The 17,067-nt window shown below is 40.1% G+C and overlaps 1 non-coding gene and 1 pseudogene across 1 annotated transcript; both read left to right on the forward strand.

Moving 5' to 3' along the window:
- Positions 1–4,161: 4,161 nt before the first annotated feature.
- On the forward strand, positions 4,162–5,132 carry LOC143640484 (18S ribosomal RNA). Its single transcript, XR_013154953.1, has one exon. It is a non-coding gene; the product is annotated as an 18S ribosomal RNA (ribosomal RNA).
- A 58-nt stretch (positions 5,133–5,190) lies between these two features.
- On the forward strand, positions 5,191–9,058 carry LOC143640483 (NADH-ubiquinone oxidoreductase chain 2 pseudogene; annotated as a pseudogene).
- Positions 9,059–17,067: the final 8,009 nt, after the last annotated feature.

Consider the following 17,067-nt stretch of genomic DNA (forward strand, 5'->3'; position numbering starts at 1 on the left):
TCTTTATAACTGATGTATCCTTATTTCCTTTACTGGGACTACTCCTAGCTGCTACAGGAAAATCCGCCCAATTCGGTCTTCACCCCTGATTACCCTCTGCTATAGAAGGCCCAACCCCTGTGTCAGCCCTACTCCACTCCAGTACAATAGTAGTAGCAGGAGTTTTCCTCCTCATCCGCTTCCACCCACTAACAGAACATAACAAGACTATTCAAACACTTACTCTATGCTTAGGAGCCATTACCACTCTATTTACTGCTATCTGTGCACTAACCCAAAATGATATTAAAAAAATCATCGCATTTTCCACCTCGAGCCAGTTGGGGTTAATAATAGTAACTATTGGTATTAACCAACCCTACTTAGCATTTCTTCATATCTGCACACACGCATTCTTTAAGGCTATACTATTTATATGTTCAGGATCAATTATTCACAATTTAAATGATGAACAAGACATTCGAAAAATAGGAGGACTATTTAAAGCCCTTCCATTCACCTCATCATCACTTATCATTGGTAGCCTAGCACTAACAGGAACTCCTTTTTTAACCGGGTTTTACTCTAAAGACCTAATCATCGAATCCATAAACACGTCGTATACCAACGCCTGAGCCCTTACTATTACTCTCCTTGCCACTTCTCTAACCGCTGTCTACAGCACACGAATCATCTTTTATGCTCTAATAGGACAACCTCGATTCTTCGTATTAACTTCTATCAATGAAAATCATCCTCAATTACTTAATTCAATTAAACGCCTGCTCATTGGCAGTATCATCGCAGGATTTATCCTTTCATTTAATATCCCGCCCACAGGCGTCCCAGTCCTAACCATACCCATTTACTTAAAACTTACAGCACTACTAGTAACCATTTTAGGATTTGTAATCGCCATAGAACTAAACTCAATAACCCTTTATCTTAAAACTAAAATATACTCAAATTTATCAAACTTTTCAACCTTACTAGGCTATTTTCCCACTATTACCCACCGATTTAATCCTCACTTCAATCTCACTATAGACCAAAAGCTCTCATCAACCCTATTAGACCTAATCTGGTTAGAAAAAACCATCCCTAAATCTACTACCAAATTCCACTCAAAAGCCTCCACCACAACCTCTAACCAAAAAGGCCTCATCAAACTATACTTTATATCATTTCTAGCCTCAACACTCCTGGCAATCGTGACCGTATTCTACTTCCACGCGTAACTTCAATAACAATAAAAACACTAACAAACAATGATCAGCCAGCCACAACCATCAACCAACTCCCATAACTATACATAGCCGCTACCCCTATCGAATCCTCACGAATTAACCCTAATTCATCTCCCTCAAACATTATTCAATTCTCTGAACCCTCAAACTCAGTCACAACTTCTAATTCATTATATAAGACTATAAATACAACAATCATAAACTCTATCAAAAATCCTAATAATAAAGCCCCCCAAATTATTACATTCGACCCTCATGTCTCCGGATACTCCTCCGTTGCTATAGCCGTGGTATAACCAAACACCACTAGTATACCTCCCAAATAAATTAAAAACACCATTAAACCTAAAAAAGACCCTCCAAAATACAGTACAACCCCACACCCAATCCCCCCACTAATAATTAACCCCAAACCCCCATAAATAGGAGAAGGCTTTGAAGAAAACCCCACAAAGCCCAAAACAAAAAACACACTCAATAAATACGTAATATATGTCATTATTTTTACATGGAATCTAACCATGACTAATGACATGAAAAATCATCGTTGTTATTCAACTATAAAAACGCTAATGACAAACATCCGCAAAACCCACCCCTTAATTAAAATTATTAACCACTCTTTTATTGATTTACCCACACCTTCTAACATTTCCACATGATGAAACTTTGGATCCCTATTAGGCCTTTGCTTAGCCATTCAAATCCTCACCGGCTTATTTCTAGCAATACACTACACATCCGACACCATAACAGCCTTTTCATCAGTCACTCACATCTGCCGAGACGTAAATTACGGCTGACTTATCCGCTATATACACGCTAACGGCGCATCAATATTCTTTATCTGCCTTTTCCTCCACGTAGGACGAGGGTTGTACTACGGCTCATACTCCTACTTCGAAACATGAAACATCGGAGTAATTCTCTTATTTATAGTGATAGCTACAGCATTCATAGGCTATGTACTCCCCTGAGGCCAAATATCATTCTGAGGGGCTACCGTAATTACTAATCTTTTATCCGCTATCCCTTACATCGGCACAACCCTAGTAGAATGAATCTGAGGTGGTTTCTCAGTAGATAAAGCTACTCTAACACGATTCTTCGCATTCCATTTTATTCTCCCATTCATCATCACAGCCCTAGTTATAGTCCATCTCCTTTTTCTCCACGAATCTGGATCAAACAATCCCTCAGGCCTCATATCTGACTCAGACAAAATTCCATTTCATCCCTACTACACCATTAAAGACATCCTCGGAGCCCTTCTCCTTATTATGGTTTTAATAACCTTAGTCCTATTTTCGCCAGATCTTCTAGGAGACCCCGACAATTACACACCCGCGAATCCCCTAAGTACCCCACCCCATATTAAACCAGAATGATACTTTTTATTTGCCTACGCTATCCTCCGATCCATCCCTAATAAACTAGGAGGTGTATTAGCCCTAGTTTTCTCAATTCTTATCCTAGTACTCTTTCCACTACTTCACCTAGCCAAACAGCGAAGCATAATATTCCGACCACTAAGCCAATGTATATTTTGAATTCTAGTAGCAGACCTATTTACATTAACCTGAATTGGAGGACAACCTGTTGAATACCCATTTACTATCATTGGCCAACTAGCATCAATTCTATACTTCACCATTATCCTATTAATCCTACCAACCGTCAGCCTGATCGAAAACAAACTCCTCAAATGAAGAGCCCTAATAGTATATATATATTACCTTGGTCTTGTAAACCAAAAATGAAGTAATAAACTTCTTAGAGCAGTACCTATCAGGGAAGAAAATAGACCTTTCCACCTTCAACTCCCAAAGCTGATATTTCTTACTTAAACTATTCCCTGTACTCGACCAATTACTTAAATTTTGACTTCTATCTCACTATTAGCTTTTATTTAACGATTTGCCCTCCTATGTAAACCGTGCATTTAATGCTTTACCCCATTATGACATTACTAATCCATGTACATAGGACATTATATGTTTAATCAACATTAATAGCACTCTCACCATGCATATCAAGCACGTTCATAATACTCACATAGTACATAACACAATACATTATCCCTTCACATTAAATCCTCCCCAACACGACTATAGTCACTCCAACGTAAGTGTAACCAGTACATGGCACATTAACATCACTAGCGGTACATACCACATTTAGTCATAAATCTTCCTCGATCCAAATGACTATCCCCTTCCAATTTTGGTCTCATAATCTACCACCCTCCGTGAAACCATCTACTCGCCCACTGAATGTCCCTCTTCTTGCTCTGATCCCATATTAACTTGGGGGTAGCTAACTATGAACTTTATCTGGCATCTGGTTCCTACCTCAGGGCCATAAACCGCATAATCGCCCACTCGTTCCTCTTAAATAAGACATCACGATGGATTAGTTCCATTCTAGCCCGTGACCCAACATAACTGCACTGTCATGCCTTTAGTGGTTTTATTTTTTGGGGGATGCAGGGACTCACCATTGGCCGTCAGAGGCCTCGTTCCATTCAACTCAATTGTAGCTGGACTTATTAGTCACTATTCTCGCTTTACATATTTACTATCTGCCATAGTCGGGCTTAATGCTCGATAGACAAAAAAAGAGTCAAAACAGAAATCTCATAGTAGATCTAAATTAAGATAAACGTTTAAACAATTATCTTTCTCCAAACCTATTTTCAACCTTCTTATCTGCTTAAAATTTTATTAACTCCTTCCCCAGTAGATTGAAACCCAAAATAAATTTTAATCAAATTACTATAAGCAATTATACTACCTTTACACAATAATACTTACATATTACTCTACTCACCTAAACTCTATATAAGCACACCTCTTAAAAATTCATATGTTAATGTAGCTTATTCAAAAGCAAAGCACTGAAAATGCTTAGATGGGTATTCTATACCCCATAAACATACAGGTTTGGTCCTGGCCTTTTTATTAACTCCTAGCTAACTTATACATGCAAGTATCCCCGTTCCAGTGAGAATGCCCTCTATATCTATTAACTGATCAAAAGGTGCAGGCATCAAGTTCACTTACCCTAGTGGCTCATAACGCCTTGCTCCACCACACCCCCACGGGACACAGCAGTAATTAAAATTAAGCCTATAAACGAAAGTTTGACTAAGTTAAGCTAAATCTAGGGTTGGTAAATTTCGTGCCAGCCACCGCGGTCATACGATTAACCCCTGTTAATAAAATACGGCGTAAAGCGTGATTAAGAGATAAATTAAATAAGATTAAAATATTATTAAACTGTAAAAAGTCCTGATAATAGTGAAAATCAAATGCGAAAGTAATCTTAAATCGTCTGAATTCACGATAGCTAAGACCCAAACTGGGATTAGATACCCCACTATGCTTAGCCCTAAACATAAACATTTAACAAACAAGAATGTTCGCCAGAGTACTACTAGCAACAGCCTAAAACTCAAAGGACTTGGCGGTGCTTTATATCCCTCTAGAGGAGCCTGTTCTATAATCGATAAACCCCGATACACCTCACCACCTTTAGCAAATATCAGCCTATATACCGCCATCTGCAGCAAACCCTAAAAAGGTATAACAGTAAGCAAGAAAATTTTACATTAATACGTTAGGTCAAGGTGTAGCCTATAAGGTGGAAAGCAATGGGCTACATTTTCTATTATCTTAGAAAAATTTTCACGATAGCTTTTATGAAACTCAAAGCACAAGGCGGATTTAGTAGTAAGTTAAGAATAGAGAGCTTAACTGAATAGGGCAATAAAGCACGCACACACCGCCCGTCACCCTCTTCAAATATATTTTCACACTACATGATAAATAATTTACTTAACCAAATATGTAAGAAGAGGCAAGTCGTAACAAGGTAAACATACTGGAAAGTGTGTTTGGAAAAACCAAAATGTAGCTTAATAACCTAAAGCACCCGGCTTACACCCGAGAGATTTCACTCACTATGAACATTTTGAACTAATACTAGCCCAACCTTTTCCCACCTCCAATTACAATTCACCCAATAAATAAAACATTTGCCCCAATAAAGTATAGGAGATAGAAATTTATACTAGGAGCTATAGAGAAAGTACCGTAAGGGAAAGATGAAAGAATAAATTTATAGTATTAAAAAGCAAAGATTAACTCTTTTACCTTTTGCATAATGATTTAACCAGAAAATACTTGACAAAAAGAATTTAAGCCAAACACCCCGAAACCAGACGAGCTACTTATGAGCAGCTTACAAGAGCTCATCCGTCTATGTAGCAAAATAGTGGAATGACTCATAAGTAGAGGTGAAAAGCCTACCGAGCCTGGTTATAGCTGGTTGTCCAGATTAGAATTTTAGTTCTACTTTAAATTAACCTAAAGCACAAATAAGCCAAATGTAAATTTAAATGTTATTCTAAAGAGGGACAGCTCTTTAGAGTCAAAGGATAAACCTTAATTAGAGAGTAAACCTACCAACCTCCATAGTTGGCCTAAAAGCAGCCATCAATTAAAAAAGCGTTAAAGCTTAACCTAATTACCAAAACTTAATACCTAACTCCTTTAATAACCTCCTAAACCAACACTGGACTAATCTATTTTTCTAATAGAAGCAATTATGTTAAAATAAGTAACAAGAAATTATTCTCCCTGCATAAGCTTATATCAGACCGAATAAATCACTGATAGTTAACAACTTCATAACACTAAATAAATCATAAAACCATTATCAATAACACTGTTAACCCAACACTGGTATGCATAAGGGAAAGATTAAAAAAAGTAAAAGGAACTCGGCAAACGCTAACCTCGCCTGTTTACCAAAAACATCACCTCTAGCATAAATAGTATTAGAGGCACTGCCTGCCCAGTGACATACGTTTAACGGCCGCGGTATCCTGACCGTGCAAAGGTAGCATAATCACTTGTTCTTTAAATAAGGACTAGTATGAATGGCTCAACGAGGGTTTAACTGTCTCTTACTTTCGATCAGTGAAATTGACCTCCCCGTGAAGAGGCGGGGATTTTTTAATAAGACGAGAAGACCCTATGGAGCTTAAATTTAATAGTCTCACAATCCTAACAATATCTAAGGAATTAAAATCATTGCTCATAGACTAAAGATTTTGGTTGGGGTGACCTCGGAGTACAAACTAGCCTCCGAATGATAATAATCTAGACATAACATGTCCAAATTACAACTCATTAATTGACCCAAATTATTGATCAACGGAACAAGTTACCCTAGGGATAACAGCGCAATCCTACTCAAGAGTTCATATCGACAGTTAGGGTTTACGACCTCGATGTTGGATCAGGACATCCAAATGGTGTAACCGCTATTAATGGTTCGTTTGTTCAACGATTAAAGTCCTACGTGATCTGAGTTCAGACCGGAGAAATCCAGGTCGGTTTCTATCTATTATTACATTTCTCCCAGTACGAAAGGACAAGAGAAATAAGGCCAATTATATATCTACGCCTTAATTTAATGAATGAAATAATCTTAATTTAATTAAATATTAAAAACAACCCGCCCTAGAGTAGGGCTTGTTAAGATGGCAGAGCCTGGTAATTGCGTAAGACTTAAAACTTTATTCCAGAGGTTCAACTCCTCTTCTTAACACTAATGTTTATAATAAACTTCCTACTTCTGATTATTCCAATCTTAGTAGCCATAGCCTTCCTTACCCTAATCGAACGAAAAATATTAGGGTACATGCAACTCCGCAAGGGTCCTAACGTTGTTGGGCCTTACGGTTTACTCCAACCGTTTGCTGACGCAATAAAGCTATTCATTAAAGAACCCATAAAACCCTTAACATCATCAATTATATTATTTATTATTGCCCCCTCCCTCGCTCTAACACTAGCATTAACCATATGAATCCCCCTACCTATACCCCAACCCCTCATTAACATAAATATAGGAATCCTATTTATCCTAGCCACCTCAAGCCTAGCTGTATACGCAATTTTATGATCTGGCTGAGCCTCCAATTCTAAATACGCCCTAATCGGAGCTTTGCGAGCCGTAGCACAAACTATCTCATACGAAGTAACACTAGCAATTATTCTTCTCTCAGTACTTCTAATAAATGGATCCTTCACCCTATCTACACTAATCACTACTCAACAATTTACATGACTTTTACTCCCAACATGACCCCTAGCAATAATATGATTCATCTCTACATTAGCAGAAACTAACCGAGCTCCATTTGATCTAACGGAAGGAGAATCAGAACTTGTATCAGGATTTAATGTTGAATACGCAGCCGGCCCCTTCGCCCTATTTTTCATGGCCGAATACACTAACATCATTATAATAAATGCTTTAACAGTCACCCTTTTCATAGGAGCACTACTAGACCCCATCTTCCCTGAAACCTTCACATTAAACTTTATTCTAAAAACACTCATCCTAACCTCCACTTTCCTATGAATCCGAGCATCCTATCCTCGATTCCGCTATGACCAACTCATACATCTCTTGTGAAAAAACTTTCTACCTCTAACTCTGGCTCTGTGCATATGACACATTTCTCTTCCAATTATTACTGCATGCGTACCACCCCAAATCTAAGAAATATGTCTGATAAAAGAATTACTTTGATAGAGTAAATAATAGAGGTTTAAACCCTCTTATTTCTAGAACTATAGGAATTGAACCTAATCCTAAGAATTCAAAATTCTTCGTGCTACCTTTTACACCACATCCTAAACAGTAAGGTCAGCTAAATAAGCTATCGGGCCCATACCCCGAAAATGTTGGTTTACACCCTTCCCGTACTAATTAATCCCCTAACCTCCTCAACAATCTATTTCACTCTCTTCTCCGGAACCATAATTACACTTTTTAGTTCGCATTGATTCCTAACTTGAGTAGGCTTAGAAATAAGCATACTAGCTATTATCCCTATTCTAATTAACAAAGGAAACCCTCGATCCACAGAAGCTGCATGTAAATATTTTCTTATTCAAGCCACTGCATCAATAATCCTAATAATAGGCACAATAATTAACTTCATAAACTTAGGTCAATGAACCCTATCCAACCCACACAATCAAATTTCATCATTCATATTTACAATTGCACTCTCAATAAAGATAGGACTCGCCCCATTTCACCTATGAGTGCCAGAAGTAATCCAAGGAATCCCACTTAAATCAGGCCTAATCATGTTAACATGACAAAAAATCGCTCCAATCTCCATCATTTACCAAATCGCTTATTCCATAAACTCTACCCTCATACTATTTATAGGAACCCTATCAATTATACTAGGAGGCTGAGGAGGACTTAACCAAACCCAACTACGAAAAATCTTAGCATATTCATCAATCGCCCATATAGGATGAATAATAGTAATCGTTACATATAACCCAACCTTAACAACATTTAACCTAATCATCTATATCCTACTAACTATCAACATGTTTATACTTCTCTATTATTATAAGAATTCTACTACTACCTCCCTATCAAATCTATGAAATAAGTCCCCCCTTTTAACTCCCATAATTTTAATTGTATTAATGTCGCTAGGAGGACTACCCCCCCTAACAGGATTTGCGCCAAAATGAATTATTCTCAAAGAACTTATCTCAAACAACAATATTATTCTCTCCACATTAATAGCAATACTAGCACTCCTAAATTTATACTTTTACACACGACTTATTTATTCAACATCCCTAACCCTATTTCCATCATTTAACAACACAAAAATAAAATGACAATTTGAAAACACAAAACCCATACCTCTCCTACCAAACTTTATCACCACTTCCACCCTTATATATATATATACACACACACACACAGACATTAAAAAGTAGCAATATATATGCCAATCGAAATTCACCATGAAATATAAATCATCCACAGATGCAAAAATATTCATTTTACCGAACATGGATTTATGTATAATGTTGTTCATCTAGGAAGCTCACCCATAGGTTTAATTTTCTGTTCCAACAGTGTTTAGGAGCTGTGATGTCTTCTCGCAATTTGTATCTGCCAAGTAAGCCACCTCAGAAGATTGTACGAGTGGTACCAGGTAGGATTCTGTATGTGCATATAAAAATACATGTGCTGAATATGCTACGGAGAAAGGGAGACACGAATTCATACATTTGTTTACTTTAAAAACACATGGAGAACTATTTCAATAAAAAAATTAACTAGTTTATACCTTCTACCCAATATAATGCAAAAGACAATTCCAACTACACACCATGACTTCTCTGAACTGCTTGTATTTCTATTCCGTTTGGGTTATTTTACTCCACCATATTAGGATTAGTAGTCAGAGTCCAATAGGGTATATGTTAGTGTCAGGGATTTAGTATTCTGAATGGAAAATTGGAAAATGAATCCAATGTGTATGCAAATATGTGCTACACAAAATTTTTCCCACTGTCATCCAGAACAATGCCTTGACAATACTTTCACCCCAAGTAAGACACAATTAGGGAAAAAGAGTTAGGAATTCTGAGAATACAAATCTGGAATGGAATATGATCAGGAGTTCACAAACTTGGAGGTGGTAGAGGAGTTTCCAAAAGTAAGGGACAGGGTCAAAACTCTCCATATAACAAGATGCCTTTACAAATAAGGGTCTGCTGGCTGCATCCTGTCAGTCACAAGGCATTTGGAAGCCAATGGCAGATCGAAATGGCCCCAGCGCATATTTTGTGTCACACACCTGCCCAACATTGCTCTAGGCCCACTGCTCAGCAGGCTCCAACTTACTGGCATATCTGATCTACACCATTTTCATGAAACCCAGTCAATCAAGGCACCGTCTGGTATACTCATGATCAGCAACAGGACATCCAAAGTTTCTCCAGTGCCACCTGGTCATGGGAATTTCAAAAATTTCATGGTATTTATCTAGCCATTTTTCAAGGATGAAGTTGGAGGCACTATGGGTTTCAATTAATTCAGGAACCATTAAATGGTGAGGAAGCTCATTTCAATGAATGCTCTGAAGAACTCTCACAGGTAAGTCTTCCCAAAGAGTGGCCAAAAGGTCACATGAAGCCAGACCCATTGAGGTCTACAATGTGAGTTCCATGTGTGTTTTGACTCTCAACTATGGCTGCCAAGTCTTTAAAAATAAAATCATGTTATATCCTGGCTGAGATTCCCAGTGCTCTGTGGAAATCCACACTGGCCTTAGATCTCAGTTTCCAAGGGTCACTCTCATGCATGGCCTAATAAATTCCCGACAAAATTCATGGCAATACTGCTCTGAGGTCAGTTCCAGAACTCAGTCTCTAATGGGAGTCACACCAGAGTTCAAGCCCAGGTGGACCCAGTCATCTCTTCCAACCACGATACAAACGTCCACAATTAAAACCAAAACACTCCCACATGGCCCTCATCTTCTTCCATATAGACACTAATCATTACCTCTGGTAGCAGGTTTCCATGAGGGGCGCAGCCCACAACAGTGTCCAAAATAAGCTCCCTTTTTCCCTCATTTTCCTAAAGTCTGTGTTGCCTAGACACCCTTCCTGTTAACCAAGAGTGATCAAATAGGCATGCCGTTAATGCTGCTTTGCTTCTCCAATTTGAGGCCTAATTACTGTGCGGTTTAGATTCTTTATGTGAATTGAAATCATGAGAAAACCCATGCACCTATAGGCTAGCCTCTACAGGGCTTTTAATATCTCATTTGACCCAAAGTATCACTATTCTCACTTAATGGAGGTCAGGAACTTTACATAGGAAGGCGAGAGACTTCATCTACAATATCTGCTCTTTTAGCCATTTTTGTATTGGATGCACACATGAGATATTTCTTTGGATCCATCTAGTGCTGAGAATCGAAGCCACAGCCTCACACAGTGCCAAGAGGCTGATTCACACACATCCCTTTCCAAAGCAATTAAGCACAGAGCCACAGGCGATGCCCATTCATTTCAATTTGAGAACTCTTTCCTTCAGGCTTCACAAAGGGGAGGCCTGAGGCAGAGACCTTCCTGACATTCAGGGCAATAAAACAATAGGTAAGCAAAAGGCACAAAGCAGGCTTTCTCCACTGAGACTTTACTGGTCATACTGATATCTGAGTTTTCTAAGAAGCTCGTCATTCCCTTCAGGTATCCAGTACATGTCCATGTCACAGAGCTTGGAGGTGGTACATATCTTGGACACAAAAGCATGAGCCTATTCTTTAGAGAGGCCAGAATTCAGGAAGAAAACAGGAACTTTGGAGGATAGCAGATGTTGCCCATCCATAAGTCAAGCAGCAGTCCATTCATTAATTGGGCAGTATGAAGGCTGGCAAGCTTTCTACTAGACAGGACACATCCATTGATGCATTCTCTCTTCTTATGTCTACAACCACGAACACCGTTTTATATACAGACATAAAAACACTCGCCTTGTCAAAGTACTTACCAGAAAGAGTTCACTCAATCCAAACAAACCGCCTTTGATACCTATTCTCAGAACAAGTGAAAACAACAAACCTACACCTACACCCATAAAGGCACCTCCTTTCCCTAAGTAATTCTGAGACTATTTGGAGTGTCCTCAGACTAGTGGGCCACAGTATGTTCCCTTTAAATGGCATGTTCTCTCTCAGATCTGTCCTCCTTAGCCAACTCTGTAAAGTTGTCAGGAGCTAGCATTGAGCAACTACCTTTTTCTCAGGAAAGGCCCCTCTTCAGAGCTCTCTTGGCATTTTGCCATCCTCACATCAGTAGGTACCAAGAAAGACTGACTCTGTCTTTGGTAAATCCAAACAAGTGAGACCACTGGGACTGGGACTGGGACTGGCTCTGTGTGCATGGCTTCCTGGATCCCAAGTTCAGATAGTTCCATCAACAAGGAAGTGAGGTGAGGTCAATTCCTTCAGGAACTGAATGAGGTCACTGCCTTGGCAACCACTTTGTCCTAACATTTGCTTCCAAGGGTCCCATGAGATGCAGGCTGCCCCTACTACCTGTGACAGTTTCACAAGTTAGAATGGTATATCAACCATAGGCACCCGGGAACAACTCTCCAAACAGGCCTGGTTTGGTCCATCTTCTCTACATTAAAATTTGAGAGCCTGATTCAGACACAACCCTTCATACTGACGAGGTTGTTTTCCATGGAAGATGACTTTTGCTCTCTCAGGTCCTTCATAGCTGCCTACATCTTCTTCAGTGATCATATCTGCATGGATCTTTGAGGTTCTCAGCAGATGAACAATCCCCTACATTCCTGTATTGTAATACCAACTCTGTGCCTGCTCTTCTGTAAAGTTAGATTGAGGGAAGAGTGTATGGTTATGTTTAATAACATGTTTGATATGGGTTAGGAATTATTCTGCTGGATGAATAATGGTATTGGGAACCTGAGATATTTATAAGAATATAGAGTTGGAATATTGTAATGGTCGGGCAGGCATAGGAGGAAGAGACCACCAAGAGACTGTCTCATGCAACAACAAAGGGTTTATTGAGGGTCCAGCATGCTGGGGCTCAGAGCTCACTTGAATGCAGCAGAGAGTCCTGAGAACAGCTTAAACCGAGCTTATATACTTTCCTTGGAGAGGGCAGGGAGGGAAATTTATTGATGCGTCAGGGAGAGTGGGCAGTTTGCTTTCAACGGGATGATGGAGTACATTCTGCAGTTTGGCAGTTGGGGACAGCACATTCTGGGAACAAGATTAGCAAACAGTTCTCAAGATTTCAACAGTGTTTTATTAAGCATACAGAAAAATAGGAAGTGACAAGTACCTATTTTATTAACTTTTTATTCCCCAATTCTTCTTCTGGTTACTTTTAATCATGAAAGTGATCATTGAAGGGTGTCACATTTTATGTCTCCTAGTGGGGTATATTGTTGTCTGATTACCATAAGTTTCAATTGTCCAATTTGAGCTTTGAGAAAGGAAACTACATGGTTGAGCCAACAGGGTCCTACAGTTAGCAATAATATGAGGATTATTAATGGACAGGCCTGGGCTGATGAAAGCATAGTTAACCAGAGGGACTGTGTGAACCAAGACTCAAACCACCCTTTTTGGGCCTCTCTCTCTCGTTGACACTCTTAAAGGCATTTTCTTAATATACTCATAGGTTCTTATACAACTCCAGTATGGTCGGCATAAAAACAACCTTCTTCCCTCAATGCAGCACAAAGTCCCCCTTCTCTCATGAAGAGAAGGTTTAACCCTCGCCTGTTCTGTAAAACAACTTCAGAGAGAGAGGTTAAACATTCCTGTAAAGCTGTGATGGAGGTTTTATTATCTTTAATTTTTGGTCTATTGCTGCTTCTAATTGGGTCATTTGTTGTGTCCCATGGACTAGGGTTCCTGTGCTCACTCCTGCAGCAACTCCTATTCCTAATAGGATGGCTAAAGTGAGAGATACAGGTTCCAGGTGGAAACAGGTTGTATGCCCTCCGATTTGATCTTTAAATGAACATGCATCATCCTAGAACACTCTGGGAAACATCTGCACCATTACATAATTAATCACATCTGTTGACCATTTCATGAAAACATAAACAATGTTTAAGTATATAGAATTATACTGTTGTAGGTACGGAAAAGGAAAGGAATCTAAGATAGCACCGAAGACAGGGAAACAGCCCTATTTGGTTGCAAACGGATTTAGAGGGTATTGCTTCTGTTGTAATCAATTAATCTTCTGAACCCCAAGTTTCGGTAGTTTCAGAATTTGTACCCAACATGTAAGGGAAGGGGCTCAGAAGTTCACAGTCTGCAGAAGTTCACAAAAAGCAGTTTTTGTTTCTGTTATTTTTTCCTCTGTTCTCGGCAAGTTAACTTTTCAAGGACACTTGGGACAGGGAGAGCTTTTTTTTTTTCTCTTTTTTTTCTCCCTGCCAGCTGTTACCATGGAGCCTAGTTGGTAACTTCTTTACTTAGAATTGTAGCCATCTCTGTGAATCCCCAGCTCAAGGCCAGAGGCCTTGTTCACTTATTTTGTGAAAAACTTGTAAGGGGGTGTCTAGCTTAGGAGTGCTGATTTTTCCAGCCACTGGCCAAGTAGAACAGGGCGACATGAAAACAAGGAGTTTATCTACATTGAATTCTTTTATAGGGACTCTTTTGCTGAAAGTCCTTATGTCAGCAATGGTGAAGACTTCTGGAGAAGGTCATACAAGACTTTTCTGTGGGCCTGGTAAAGAGGGGCAAGACGTGGAAAGCAAGGCTGAGAGCAGCTCCGTTTATCTGAGAATTAGGAAGGAGAGATGTAAAAGAATATTGGGAAAGGGGTTTGTGATTTTCCTGGCAACAAAAACTTGAGCAGTAGAACAGGTAGAGCAGAGGGGACGACAGGAGTGAGTATCCCAAAAAGCCTGTGAGGGACTTTAAATTCTTAGTCACCTGTTTTCAGTGATGACAAGGCAACTTTAAAGGTCACTTTCATTACATCTTGGATAGTGGTCTGAGGGATCTCCTCAGCTGGTTTGAGCTTTGGGTTAGCTGGTAAGAGGACCTGATGGGACCTGCTCTGGGCACTTACTGGAGAAAAGAGGACTGAGTGGGTGGAGGGGTACCTCAGTACCTGATACCTCAGCAAGGGCGCAATGGTCTGAGAACCGGCCGAGGTTTGGTTTTTTGATCTAGTAAATGGAGGGGAGAAATCAGGTTGCTGAGGTGGGAGTGAAAGCAGAGAGTCTGGAGCAGAAGGCTGAGGGTTAGGATCTATTGGAGAAGCATTGTTCAGGACGTGAGTGAAGGAGGGAAAAGGTCTTCACATAGGGGAATCTCCTTCCACCCTTTTGATCACTTGTAGAAGTTAAAAATGTCATGCATAATTTGAGGATCTAGAGAGCCTTCTTGGGTCCATCGGTTTTGATTGTCTAATTGGTAATATGGCCAATCCTGTGTACTGAATTTGAAGGGGAGTTTGGGTTCCACCAGGAAGTCCCTGTATGCTACCATCCCCATGACTTACAGAAGAAGTTGGCTTTTTCCCCTGACAGCCGTGGCTCTTTGTGGCTTTGATAGTCTGCCATGCAAACATAGTAATCTGGGCTAGCCAACCTGCATCTTGCTCGCGTGTCCCTACATCCATAATGTTTGTTTCCATTATCGATGATACAGAAGGTATTTAATAGAATTTTAGTGGGATCCACTTTATCAGATATATCCCAATAGGAAAAACCTATAGCCAGCTGACAAATGTCTGGGTGGAGAGATGGCCACCAGGTCCCTATGGGGGCTGTAAGCGAGATAGACCATACTTCTTATCTAGTAGGATTTGTGATCAGCCATCGCTGATGAACCACCTGATGAGGTTTAGGACTACTGGTGGCCAAGGGGAGAGTCTATAGCCTTATTCATATGGTGAATACACAATTTGAAAGGATTACTAGTCATTTCCAGTTTCCAGCAAGAGTCTAGACAGAGCGCAGGCTTGAGATGAGAGGCATGGATCCAGGAATTGATTCCGTATACATTTACTGATGTAGGTGTTATAAGTAGTACCTGGTATGTTCCTTTCCATCGGGGTTCCAGGAATGAAACCTGATGACTTCTTATGTAGATGAAGTCTCTTACATTATATTGAAGAGGAGTCCCCTTGTCCCCAGTTTGGTAGGCCGTGGCCAGCTGTTTGAACAGATATCAATGAGTTCTTTCAAGAGCTTTAAGTCTGTCAAGCTACGGGGTGTGGAAGGGATCCTTAGGTCTTAGAGTTGGGGTTAGGTCCCTTACTGGAGGAAGGGCACCATAGAGAATTTCACAGGTGGTGAGGTTACACAAAGAAACAGAGGGAGTATTTCTTGCATGAAACAGTGCATAAGGCAGGAGCGTAGTCCAATCATTTATGCAGGTCTCTAAGATTAATTTCGTAAAGGTCTATTTAATGGTTCTATTTATTTTTTCTACCTGTCCTGAGTTCTGGGGTCTATAAGCATAATGTAACTACCAATTAATAACCAGGGTACTGGTTAACCTATTCTCAGAACATGAGACAAAACCAGAATCCCACACCCACACCCACAAAGGCACCTGCTTCCCCCAAGTACATCTGTGACTATCTGGAGTATTCTCTGACTGGTGGGTCATACTATGTTCCCCAAAAATATCCTGTCTTGTCTCAGATCTGGTCTTCGTGGCCAACTCTGCGAAGATTTCAGGAGCCAGCATGATCCACTACCTGCTTTCTCAGGAAAGGCCCCTCTTCAGAGCTCTTCTGGCATTTGGCCATCCCCACATCAGTAGGTACCATGAAAGACTGACTCTGTCCCTGGTAAATCCAAAGAAGTGAGCCCACTAGGAGTAGGACTGGGACTGGCAATGGGTGCCTGGCTTCCTGGATCCCAAGTTCAGAGAGTTCCAACACCAAGGAAGTGACGTGAGGTCACTTCCTTCAGAAACTGAAAGAGGTCACTCCCTTGGCAACCACTTTGTCCTAACAGTTGCTTCCTATGGTCTCTTGAGATGGAGGATGCCCCTACTTCCTGTGACACTTTCACAAGTTAGAATGGTATATAAACCATAGGCACTCAGGAATAGCTCTCCACACAGGCCTGGTTTGATCCATCTTCTCTACATTAATAAGAGAGAGGCTGATTCAGATACAATCCTTTATCCTGACCAGGTTGTATGCCATGGAAGATGACTTTTGCTCTCTCAAGTCCTTCATAGCTGCCTACATCTTCTCCAGGAATGATTTCTGCATGGACCTTTGAGTTTCTAAGCAGGTGGAAGATCCCCTACATTCCTGTATTGTAAGACCAACACTGTCCCCGCTCTTCTGTAAAGTTAGATTGAGGGAACAGTGTTTGTTAGGGTTAATAACATGTTCAATTTGGGTCAGGAATCATTCTTCGGGATGAATAATAGTATTGGGAAACTCTCTCAGATCTG

The sequence above is a fragment of the Callospermophilus lateralis genome, unplaced genomic scaffold (genome assembly GCF_048772815.1).
Source record: "Callospermophilus lateralis isolate mCalLat2 unplaced genomic scaffold, mCalLat2.hap1 Scaffold_308, whole genome shotgun sequence".
NCBI lineage: Eukaryota > Metazoa > Chordata > Mammalia > Rodentia > Sciuridae > Callospermophilus > Callospermophilus lateralis.